The sequence below is a fragment of the Bombyx mori genome, chromosome 3, assembly GCF_030269925.1.
Source record: "Bombyx mori chromosome 3, ASM3026992v2".
NCBI classification, from domain to species: domain Eukaryota; kingdom Metazoa; phylum Arthropoda; class Insecta; order Lepidoptera; family Bombycidae; genus Bombyx; species Bombyx mori.
Window position 1 is genome coordinate 2,188,068 of NC_085109.1, and position 12,014 is coordinate 2,200,081.

The 12,014-nt window shown below is 38.4% G+C and overlaps 1 protein-coding gene across 6 annotated transcripts in view; it reads right to left on the bottom strand.

Annotated features, from left to right (window-relative positions):
• Positions 1-12,014, bottom strand: part of LOC101743819 (rho-related GTP-binding protein RhoN) — a 131,903-nt gene that overhangs the window by 96,276 nt on the left and 23,613 nt on the right. For 2 of the 6 annotated variants that reach the window (XM_062675046.1, XM_062675050.1), the window contains exon 2: positions 1,837-2,091. The exons of the other annotated variants lie outside the window; for them this stretch is intronic. The gene's annotated coding sequence lies outside the window, so the exon portion shown is untranslated. The remainder of the gene's footprint in view (positions 1-1,836; positions 2,092-12,014) is intronic. 6 annotated transcript variants of the gene reach the window in all.

The following is a 12,014-nucleotide window of genomic DNA, read 5'->3' on the forward strand; positions in this document are numbered from 1 at the left end:
TGTCGCTTTTTCGTTTCATCGGCATTCGAATTACAATGATGCTAAAGAAGTTTTTAATACAATAATAATATTTAAAAAAGTCGTCAATACTTTTATTGTGATACGGCCCATACGCATACTTATTGACATACAATAACTCTGTCCAATCTCCAGAACGAAAGCCGCGCGTAGTGTAGCGGGTCCTTAATGTCCTTAACCGATTAATCTATAACTTGACAATTCGGGCCCCGTCCAGTTTCCTGACTACGTCCACGTGAACGACCAACGCAAAGTTCAAACGTATTGGAAATTCAATCGCTTATTTGCTTTTTAAGATATTGGAAAGGCTTTCTATCTTCGATTTATCAGAGTTTAATGTTTATTTATTTTTATTTAGAAACTATGATATATTGCCAGAAGAAAATATTTACCTGTATATATGTAATTAAGTTAAGCTGGTATAAAAGCTATAGCAATATTTTTTTCCTACCTATGTTGATAGCCTTGATAGACTATTTCAGCTTTACTCTAACATGTAGGTGAGCTCACGGGGCTCAAGCCGGAGTGTTTCTAACACTGACCCTAGCAAGAGCAGTGCTTCGCAGAATCTACCACCGGATCGGAAACGCGACCCACTGAGAAGATCCGGCGAGAAACCCAGTGGGCTGTGTCTGTGGGTTAATTCGCTCGTCGAGTCCTTCGTCGCAAGCGACGGGTTCGACGAGGACAGTGACCGGTGCTTGTGGTACCTAATAACACCGTTAATGGATCGGGAGGATCCGTAATGACGTCTATAGCTAAAGCTAAAGCGTATTCTCTATTGAAAATAATGCGAATAGCCGACAATATTTGAAAGTGAATGAATTGTATTCTTTATATATGTTAGTATAAAAGTCGATGTGTGTTTGATACCTATAAATTCCGAAATGGCTGGACTGATTTCGATGAAAATATCAAAAAATCTTAAGATTTATCTCGCGAGTGATCCTGTGGAGTTTGATAGCGATGGGGTCAAAGTCAAATAAAATATCATCTTGTAAAGCGAGCTAAGTTTGACTAGTTCTTTATAAACATGCATAGATCGCACCCACTGAGAAGAACCGGCGAGAAACTCTGTGTCTAAGGGTTAATTAACTCGTCAAGCTTCGTCGCAAGCGATGGGTTCGAAGAGGACGGTACTTGTGGTAGAGAATGTTGTTGTTCGGAGCTTGTATATATGAAAGCTGATCTTGAAAATGTCGTAAGCGAGATTCAGGCATCTATCAAAGATCTTGTGTTCTTGGATAGGTGCCCGCCACAGTTGGATCATAAAAACTAAATTGAATCACACGAGGAGCACTCTAAATAAATAAAAAATCACAAAATCGGTTCACATAGAAAAAGTACTGAAAATATATAACATAAATACTATTAAAAAAAATACAATCGAATTGTTAACCTCCTAATTTTTTTGAAGTTAGAAAAATGGAATTATGATATGAAAATAGTTATATGCCAAATCTACTCAGTAGTTTGTCGAATTTCAATCATTCATAAATTAAATCAGTCATATTTGGTTCATTTGAAACCGTTGTAAGCTCTCTCGGAAGCTTTTAAGCAATGTCAAGTGATGTGGGCGGAAACTTCAAGACACATAGCGTGTCGAGACTCACTTAGACAGTGATTCTCAAATATTGTAATATATATGTATTATTTGGGCTAAATAATTATCGTTCATCTTTTTTTTTCTCTTTTTGTTTCGATTTCGACTCAACTTCTAATTCAACTCAACTCGGTTATTTTTTGTAAGTACATTTGAAAAGTGGTACCGTAATGTAGCTTTATAAAATACATCATAATTTAAGACGTTTTCCTTACATATGTGGGATGTCAGTCCGACCACTCCGTCACATTTCATCACTCAGTCCCCTTTTCACTCTCAGGCTGTGTTTATTTTTGCTTAATAATCGTCTGGAGGAGATCGGAGAGGATAGGACACGCTCTACAGCGCAGTGGGGTCAACGCAGCATCGATTGCGTTGGAGTTGCAACCGCTTGGCAGGAGAAGACCTGGTCGCCCTGTACACACTTGACGACGCACCGTGGAGGGAGAGATGAGGACTGCCGATGTGACCTGGAGTGATATCAAGGAGCAAGCTCAAGACAGGGTCTAGTGGAAATAGCTTTGTGAGGGACCTATGTAGCAGCGGGGTACTAGTAAGAACAACAATAACAATCGGATCTTTGATGTATTTTTTAATAAAAATAATCGTGAAGAATACTCTAATCTGTTGTGTAGAAGGTATCGCGGTATTTTTATTTAAATACATAATATTGTTGTAGCTATTCAAGTATGTAATCGCAGAACTGTTTATTTTTTAAACTCAAATAAAATAAACGGCAAAAAATATAACAGAAAAGTGCCTCCTTGTGGCACGTCGCAATGGATATACTACTGGAGGTTTTAACACAAGAAGGATTAACGTCACGCGTATTAACGTAGGTCTTAAAACTTATGCCAAATCTCAATGCAGCATAGTAAGAAGCCAATCTGTGGGACAGGACGGTACCCGTAATGTGGGATAAAAACAAGATGAAGAAGTTCAGTTTTCTTACTTATTGAAACGTCAGCAATTACTTATTGAATTATGGATTAAAATCCGTGATATATTTAATTGGATACGGTGACCCGGAGACGAGCTATTTAAGATGAAATTAACGCTCTTTTTATTAATGAGCGTTGGCCCGATTCGACAATCAAAAATAAAAGGCACCATAGAAAATCTACGGTATTACTTTGATAATAAAATGGATGTATAATTGAAATTATTAACAGTTAGAAATGTAATAAATTTGAGAGCCATCGACTTTCCCATCCGAGACTCCGGTACGTCGATCATTGAACTTAATCGTCACGCAACTCAGTGAGTGAAAGCAACTATTGTTGTTCCGAAGTTGCGCAACACACGCAACTGCGGCGTAATTTCGCGATTGAAATTAATTATGACTCATTCAAGCTCACGCACACTCGCTTAAGCAAGTCACACGATATTTTCTTTGAGAATTGTTTGACGACTCTTCTGATACTAAGTGCCGAAGTCTACAGCCAGACCGCCGGTTCTTAAACAAGATAATTCTAATAGCACTTATCCCTTCATTAATGCTCACATGAATAAAGCCACCTATGAATCTACTATTCCCACGTCGTGGAATTCATTCGCGAACATGAGTTTATTAACGTATTACATTAGAAAAAATCACTTCAGATACTTGATTTCGACTGGGCATAGTTGCATTGCTCAGTACAATTATACCGGACCTCTTCTTATTCTTTACGACGACTTCTAAGGGTCGATTCGACCAAACAAGAGTAAATCTTATTCTTAGAATAACTCGTCAGTTAATCGAGAGTAAATCAATTTTACGTTTTACCAACTACAATTCTAAGAATAGTGGGCCTATTCGGGAATTGTTACTATACCGCCGTTTCGCACGGAATAACGGAGCTATTCCTAGAATAATGTAATGGCGTCAGTCAGTCCAATCATCTGATTTCTGTCATTTCATAAATATTTATTCTGTTTTAATTTCATGTCAACGCAATGCACTAAGTCATTATTAATAGGCTGGCATTGTATAATGCAACATTTAAACGAAAAAAGATAAAACCACACGACAAAACTTGTCAATTCCCTCAAACAAACAACAAATAAAATTAAAAGGTTTGACAGCTAGATATATTTCACTACAGCTACTTTTTCACACTAAAATACGGCAAAATCGAGTTGACGGCTTGTATGCTTTTACACTATGCCGTTGTACAACAATATTTATTTGCCGGATTTTATTTTCGCTCACCATTCACTCTGCTATTCGCGTATTGTTATTCCCAGCGTAAGTATATTATCGTTTACGTGGAAAAATGCCTATGGATTTACTCGAGATTAAAATCATGGAATAGGTTATTCCTCGTATAGTTACTCGTGTATAAATTTAAGTTTGGTCGAATCCACCCTATGTCGTTCAAAAAAAATTCACGATCGCTGGCCATCACATTGCCTGAGATAAAGCCACAACTGTAGCTTCCTAAGGAGACCATTTAAGCTTCGTTTTAATTCGACTATCCAATAACGTCCAAAACACACCTCGGAAAATTCATTCATACTGCGTTGAAAAATATATTTTTTAAACGCATTATGCGGGGGTGCCCGGTACTCGGCTGTCGGTCCGGTGGTGAGGCGGCGCAAGGTGGCTCCTGTGCACAGCTCACGGTGTGTCTCCGAGACGACGTCCTGCGGGATTTTCCCGGGGATGGAGTGCCGTCCTATTATCAGGATGAGTACCGGCGACGGCGAGCGAGCCTTCGGCGCGCACTGTGCGGTACCGTGGGTTTCGTGGAGTCGGAGTGGTGGGGCTCGATGGGGTTTAGTCGGTAGTCGGTTTCGCGGGGTAGCTCTTGCGTGGCTGACGCCGTGCAGTGCCTCGCGCGCCTTTCTCAAGGCGTAGTCTCCCGGCAGGAATTGGGAGAAGAGGAGGACCCTGTCTTCTTCTTCTCCCTGTTCTTCTCTGGAGGCGCCGGAGTCCGACATAACCCGGTCTCTTACCCCCCTCGACCGGGTATACGTAAATGGATTCCCCAGCGTAAAAAAAAAAGGGGCACGCGATGTAAAGAATATGTTAGGTACTTTTTTTTACACCTTGGGTTACATTATTGGAGATTTAGTAAGGATCCCTGATTTTTTTCAAAAAAGATTTTAATAGCTTATGTTACTCGGGAACAGTGTAGCTAGCTTCCAAAAGTGAAAGAATTTTTCAAATCGGTTCAGTAGTTTCGGAGCCTATTCAATACAAACAAACAAACAAACAAATCTTTCATCTTTATAATATTAGTATAGATTGATTAATAAAATGAATCTCGTTTTTTTTAATTGATTAGAAAATAAATCGGATTCAGTAAATTTTTAAGCTATTACATAGCTTTAATCGCGGGTTTTGAGTGCGGCGACTGAATCAAGAAGTTCCGTAACGAAAATAAAACCTACCACCCCCACTCCGCCTACCATGTAGCTCGCGGCGTGACGTTGCACTGCATGCGCATCATGAAAAGTCTGCCCATCTCTCTCTCGCGCGGTCTAGCTTATGAGTGTGAAGGGGTCAGTTAATGTTTTGCTTTTGTTAATATTTATAAATACAGCGTTGTCTTATTTTATTATTGTTTTAATATTAAATTATTCTTGTCTAATTGTAATTACATAAGTTGATAAAAAATGCTATGTGATAACTTTACCGCGGCAGTCCCCGATCGCCAAACGTGTTTTTTTTTATAAGTTCACGTTCGACTCTGATAGTATTCCGTTCATGTCTAATGATGAATTGATATGACGCGATTTTACATTCCTCTAATTATTTTGTACACGCGAGACATAATAATTGCGCATTAAAAACTTACAAACAACGCTTAGTCGGGAAGCCTTCAATCCCTCCGACGCTTTTCAAGGAACTTCCCGGAGCTTTTGAGATGTAGAGAACTTTTCGAGCAAGTGTACGCGCGCGTAACTTGTGTTTTAGAGTGTACTTCATGGAATTAAATATTTTATTAATTCCCTTCTGCGCTGTTCAGCGGAGCTTCTTTGAAACGAGAATATATCTCGAGGGTTTTTGTAATCGATTTTGTTTTGAACCTGGTCACCGATTTCTATTGAGACTGATAATATGATTATTGCGAAATTCGTAGTCATAAAACACACATTTGTTTACGTGCTACCACTATAATGACAGGATATTGCCATATCATGAGACGGGACGAAGACCATCTAGTGAAGATCGCATTAAGCTTAGAACCAAAGAGAGGTAGAGGCCGCCCGCCGTGCCATCGACCTGGTAGTCAAACACCGAAAGAGACCTTAAGAAAGCTCAATTGCCAAAACCGACCCAGGACAGATCAGCCTGGCGCCGTAGAGTGAGGACACCCGACCCCAGATAACGGGAACAGGGACGGATAGTAGTAGTAGGTGTACTATAATGACAGGATATTTAATGAAGTAAAATACGTTAAGTTTCTATTCCGTGTTTACTTGTGAAACGTTGGGGGTGTTGGGGGGCGAATATTGAAACTGCCGCTAAGAACGGCGTTTTTAATACGCTTTTATTAGCTTCAGACGTATGTATGTTTGTAACGGAATCTTTGAACATGATTTTGACCCCCTTCAAAACGTCGGATTAACTCGAAATTTAATATACTTAATAAGGACCGATGTCAATTCAATATTTAAAAAGAAATTGAAAAAATTGAAATTCAACTAAAAAATTAAAAAAAAAATAGTCTAAAAAAAACTAACAAAATACGCTTTTATAGAAAATCCAACTAAAAAATAGAAAATTTTTTTTTATAAATTTGAATTAAAAACTGAAGGACTCGTGTTTGTGAAATAATTCCGATGAAATTCAGAGATACACAGCGAGCTAGCGTTTTACAATACATTTTGATATAATTTCGATTCTTTTATGGTAATCCCAACCGAAGTGGATTTAGGTACGATGTTATTCTAACCCTTCTCAGCTCTGGCAACAGCTGGTAGAATCAACGCCCAAAGAAACTGTTTCCGTGTTTATACGTTGACTTTTAGTGAATTTGTCAGAATATAAAACAGTAAATACTGGTATCTATATATTAATACAAGAAGCAAAAACTTTGTATCCCTTTTTACGAAAATTGCACGGACGGAGGAGTACGAAATTTCCCACACTTATAGAGAATAGAGAGAATGAGTGCAGAATGTTAATATTTTTATTAAATTGTGCATAAAAAATACATTAAATGAAAAAACATTACACACACTACCATGTATTTGACACACGCACATATACTCTTATATAATTATACCTTATATTCTTTGTTTATTATCAAACTTTTGTTATTGCTTATAGTCTGTGGTCAAATTGAGAATAGGTTACTTAATATTGTTTATCTTTAATATTATTTGTCTATAGTTTAGTCTTGGCGAAATCTGTGATTATAGAAATATGACAATAGAATAGAATAGTCTTTCACAATAGAACCATAATAACGTTCGAACTTATAATATCAATTAATTAAAGTCGAATTTCAACTACAGCGGGACCACTAGTACAAACTAATACTGCATCCGGGTAGCACAAGGCCTAGGGGCGACCCTTGGGGAGACTTACACACAGCAATGGACGTCCGTGAGTGAATGAAGATTAAGAAAACCATTAAATAAAGTTCAAAAAAGTAACTGCAATTTAGAAAAAAAAAACAAAGATGGAATGATGATATGATGATTTTCTCGTGGAGTTGTAAGAGAATAAGGATTGACGTTAATGTTCTCTTTTTTATATACAAAATGAGATAACATGTTTAGTAATTAGGGAATAAGAAAAACTGAGAAATGTTTAATACAATTAATTATCTGAGAAATGTTTAATCTATATATTAATACGTGAAGCAAAAACCTTGTATCCCTTTTTACGAAAATTGCGCGGACGGAGGAGTATGAAATTTTCCACACTTATAGAGAATATAGAGAAGAAGTGCACAATGCTAATTTTTTTTTTATTATGCATAAAATATACGTTAAATCAATAAAAAAAACATTACACACACTACACACCATGTATTTGACGCACACACGCATGCATACTATTTATTGTCAAGCTTTTGTTCTTGACGTCCGTTGTCAAATTGAGAATAGATTAAATATTGTTTGTCTTTGTTAATATTTTTTGTAGTGTAGTCTTGGCGAAATTTGTGATTATAGAAGTATAAAATACAATCATAATAGTGTACAAACTTACAATTCCAATTAATTATAGTCGAATTTAGACTACTGCGGGACCTCTAGTACAATTAATTGAACTGAAAAGATATTAAAGTGAATGTAGTACTTTATTTCCTTTGTTTACGCTATTAGGAATATTCTAATTATGCAATTGACTTTTTTAATCGTTCATTGAGTTAATGAACTCAAAGTCCGAAGGGGGCATGTCGTAATTTAACCGGCTGGATTTGACGGTTTGTTGGAAGTTATCCGGGTAAGAAATCAGAGGTCGGTAACACTAAATAGAGGATTACTAGTAGGAAAGTAACTTAGCCCCCGGGAAAATGCCACTATCGATAAAACAGGGATAAAACCTCTTCGGAATATTATCTCTAAACTGGAACTCTGTAATTAATCTGGAAAATGTTTTACGAAACTGTACACAGACAATATCCACTCAAAATCTGATCCGGCTTATCAGGGAATCGGATTTTAGATTTCTCATTTACAACAAATACAGCGCGCGTACCGCTTAGTCCCGACTATTTTTATTATCACAACAAAAGCTAATCGGATAGTACTCGGGACGAGCAATCATCGGGCGCCACTACGCATTTATGGACTAGGAGCTGATTAAAACTGTGAATTTTAGGTGGGACATAACGTTTTCTTTGAAAATTCACCTTTTTTTTTCTTACCTATGCTTATAGCCTTGAGAAGTTATATCAGCTTCGCCCTGACGGTAGGTGAGCTCGCGGGGCTCAAACCGGAGTCGTGCTAACACTGGCCTTAGCAAGAGCAGTGCTTCGCAGAATCTACCACCGGATCGGAAACGCGACCCACGTAGAATACCCGACGAGAAACTCAGAGGGCTGTGTTTGTGGGTTAGTTCGCTCGTCGAGCCCTTCGCGCGAGGCGACGAAGACGGTGACCGGTGCTTGTGGTACTTAAAAACACCGTTAATGGATCAGGAGGATCCGTAATAACGTGTTTTGGGCGACGTCGACTGTTTACCATTCGGTCTACAGGATCGGGTATGGCTCAGCGGATCTGCGCTACTACTGTGTTTAGGAGTTACCGGAGACTTCCTACCTAAAAATTTGTGCGTCCAGTTAGATAAATGATTTTGGTGCATGACGAACTGTTCCCTTGTGAAACTAAGTTAACAATAAATCGTAAATTTCGACTGTTTTCTGTCCGAATGTACCTTTAGTTAATATTAGCTTTGGTCATTATGAACAGCGATCATCCCCTATAATCTATATATCGATAAGTAAGTGTCTAGTCTTTATTTGCCAGCGCTGAAACCACTTCGTTATCAACGCTATTGCACTACGTATCAACATTTCCCCGCGCGACTGTACCCGTGGTGCATTAAAACGATTAAAACATAGCTAGACCGTCTATACACGGTCTACACATTAATTTGATGAACGCGAAATTAAATTGAACTTCGTGACGTAGGTACGAACGAAGTGCTCAGTTTTCAGTTGAACGTTTGTTTGTTTAAATTTCTAGTTCTATGATTCGCGTGGGATTATATCGTTTTTGTGTACCCCCTTTTTTTCTTTTTCTTACCTATGCTGATAGCCTTGAGAGGATATTTCAACTTCTCCTTGACGTGTAGGTGAGCTCACGGGGCTCAAACCGGAGTGTTGGTAGCACTGGCTCTAGCAAGAGTAGTGGCTTAGCAGAATTTACCGCCGAATCGGAAACGCGACCCACTGAGAAGACCCGGCGAGAAACTCAGTGGGCTGTGTCTATGGTTTAATTTACTCGTCGAGCCCTTCGTCGCTTGCGACAGGTTCGGCGAGGACTTGAGGCTACTAGCAGATATAAAATCCTCGATCTTCAAATTTCAACGCATTACTTCACGAACCAAACAGACAGGGTGATGGCACCGACCCACGCGTGTTCGAATGTAAATTCCCGCGTAGCAATAATTTATTAACATTGTTAATCACACGTATCGTTTGTCAGTGTGAGCTCGGAAAAAGTTCTCTTTGCATAAAGGAAATATTGGCGCACATTTATTCATCAATCCTACCCGTCACAGAATATTATAGGTACTCTGTTTTAGTTGCAAAAATATTTTACTACATATTTCATTTGCCAACGTGTTTTGTTTTTAGTTTTAAAATAACAAAAATTCGAAAGATACAGGGTGTAGTTAAACTATTTTTACTAGGCTATGGTTTAATCTCGGGTTTTTCATTATCATCTTATTACTTTTAAGGTTTCAAATACTTTAGAGTTTTCGTGATCACGGACGAGTGTGAATTATCAAAATTAAACCGTAAAACGGGTTTTAATTAAAACTGTTTTGCATTAACCTTGTATCACGAATAGTATTTTTGTATATTATACATAATATATTGTCTGTGCTTACGGTTCATGAATCGGATAATTTATGAAGTGATATTCGCTCGTCGATTTTATATTTATTTATATTGTCCTAAGGAATTTTTTTTATTTATTACACTTCATGTAGATATTTACATTGGCGGACTTAATGCCTAAGGCATTCTCTACCAGTCAACCTAAGCTAATGATACCATCATCTCGTTTTTATCGTCGCACCGCCCGCCAACGGAATAGAGTTTATCCATACTACCTAGAGCCACTGCGGTCAACCACAGTGCGTATCCAGAAGTCTTTTTTGCCACGTACCATCCGGCTATGGAATGAGTTCCCCTCAACGGTGTTTCCCGAGCGCTATGACATGTCTTTTTTTAAACGAGGTTTGTGGAGAGTATTAAGCGGTAGACAGCGGCTTGCTTCTGCCCCTGACATTACTGAAGTCCATGGGCGACGGTAACTACTCACCATCAGGTATATTCGTCTGCCTACAAAGGAAATAAAAAAAAAGCTAAGCTAATAGAAAAGTCTGAAGTGTATTGAATTTCACGTTTGCCGTTTCTCGTTTGCCTTCAAACGAGGCTTATGGAGAGTATTAAGCGGTAAGCAGCGGCTTGGCTCTGCCCCTGGCATTGCTGAAGTCCATGGGCGACGGTAACCACTCACCATCAGGTAGGTGGGCCGTATGCTCGTCTGCCTACAAGGGCAATAAAAAAAAAAGCTTAGCTAAACTAACCCTAAGCGAAAAGTCCGAAGTGTATTGAATAACGAAGCCGTCTATATGGAATTCACATTCGATTTTGTTCCGCTAATGATTTTTGCATCGCGTGTCACGTTAAGAATCAACTGACGCGTGGAGTTTTGTCTCGAGGGAACACAGGGGCCGACGCCAACTGCCTCACGTGAGGTTAGCTCAAGAATACTAAAACGAGATGTATGAGGTCTTTGTTTGTTAAGCGTATATTGTATTTCGTTTCTGCGTTTCGGTTTGAAGGGTGGGGCAGCCGTTGTAACTATACATGAGACCTTAGAACTTGTATCTCAAGGTGGGTGGCGCATTTACGTTGTGGATGTCTATGGGCTCCAGTAACCACTTAACATCAAGTGGGCTGTGAGCTCATTCACCCATCTAAGCAATAAAATAAAAAAAACCATATCGTCCTTTCATCTTCGATTTGTCTACACCCTGTTTCTGATTGGATGGTGCGTTGCGAAGTTGTATAAATAAAATTAAAATTAATTATTATTATTACAATAAAACGGCAATTTGATACTTTAGCCCCTACTATTAAATATAATTCCTTGGGCTGGATTTTTTAACCATTTTTGAGGTTTCAGCATGGCTATACAACTTTTTTTTAAGTAATCTGTAAAATATGATTAAAACTATAGCGAATATTTGAACTACGTATTATCCACGGCTGGTCTGGTCTTGGTCTGCTGATGCGACTTACCCCTACGGCTCTAAGATGGGTACTGAAGCTATTTCCGAAAAATTACGAAGGAAGATCTTTTCTGACTATATCTATAATAGCGGCCCGCCCCGGATTCGTTCGGGCAGCAGCGCACACAATGTAAAGAAATATTTCTGGTATTTTTTTTTAAACCTGTGTAACATTATTTGAATTTTAGTAAGGATCCCAACTTTTTTTAATAATAATAATATAGCCTATGTCACCCGGTGATAGTGTTGCTTGCCAACAGTGAAAGAATTTTTCAAATCGGCTCAGTAGTTTCGGAGCCTATTCAATGCAAACAAACAATCAAACCTTTCCTCTTTATAATATTAGTATAGATATGGTGAATTAGGGTCAGGTCTCTTAATGATAACAGTATTGCGATTCTAGCGAGTATACATGAACTGTAACCCCAGCGAATCGCGAAATTGTACCATCTAACTAAGTAACAAAAAGGAAGAAAA